This window comes from Tupaia chinensis, unplaced genomic scaffold (genome assembly GCF_000334495.1).
Source record: "Tupaia chinensis unplaced genomic scaffold, TupChi_1.0 Scaffold140061_1, whole genome shotgun sequence".
Classification (NCBI taxonomy): Eukaryota; Metazoa; Chordata; class Mammalia; order Scandentia; family Tupaiidae; genus Tupaia; species Tupaia belangeri.
The window spans coordinates 587,785-588,945 of NW_006199940.1; positions in this window are offsets into that span (position 1 = coordinate 587,785).

The following is a 1,161-nucleotide window of genomic DNA, read 5'->3' on the forward strand; positions in this document are numbered from 1 at the left end:
GGGCCCCCCCCCCAGGGCCTCCTTTGGCCTGCGTGGCCTCTGCAGAGACCCCCGTCTCCGGATGCAACCGCATTCCGAGGTGCGGGAGTAGGACGCCCTCCTGCGGGATGGTGGGAGAGCTAAATCAGCGCGAGGCGGGACCCTGGGGCAAGGCCGAGGGGGCAGCCGGTGTGGAGCGCAGGTGATCTATTTTTGTGAAATCAACCTAGTCAATCAATCTCTATATTTAAAAGACTGAATGGGGGCGCTGGAAGGTGACCTGATGGTTAAAGCACTGGACTCCCACATGGCTGCTCGTGGTTCCGGCTCCGGACCTGGCAGCTGGGTGGACCTGGAGGCCGGACCTGGTGGCTTGCTTTCTCACTTCCCCTTGTCTCTCTGTCTCTTTCTGGTTAAAATACTACTAATAATAATCAATTAAATAAACAATTTGGGAGGTAGATCTCCCATGGCTGACTGCCCAGTTTGAGTCCTGGAACTGGAGGCTTGAAAATCATGCCAGGAGGTACTAGAGGGTGGCGTGGTGGTTGAGGCGCTGGACACTCCCACATGGCTGACTACCTTTCAAATCCCGGACCTGGTGGCTGCTTTCTCATTCTCCCTCTCTCTCTCTGTCTCTCTGTCTCTGTCTCTCTCTCGTCAAATTTAAATAAATGAATGAATAAATAAAATGAAAAAAAAATCATGCCATGGGACCAGGAGATGGCAATGGCTAAGTCGCTGGACTCCCATGTAGTTGACCACGGTTGGAGTACTGGACTCGGTGGCTTAAACACAGACACGTGGACCAATGGAACAGAATAGAGTCCCCAGAAATAAATTCCCAAACATACAGTCAACTGATCTTTGATAAGGGGTACCAGTCAATCCAGTGGGAAATGGTGCTGGAAAAACTGGATTTCCACCTGCAGAAAGATGAATATGAACCCCTACCTCTGACAAAAATCAAGTCGAGGTGGATCAAGGATCTAAATCTAAGACTTCAAACTGTAAAACTGCTCCTGGAAAACACTGGGGGAAACTCTGGGAGACATTGGGGTACAGAAAGACTTCTTACATAAGACCCCTAAAGTACTGTCAATAATCCCCAAAATAGACAAGTGGGATTACATCAGACTAAGAAGTTTCTGCATGGCAAAAGACACAGTAATTAGTGTGAAT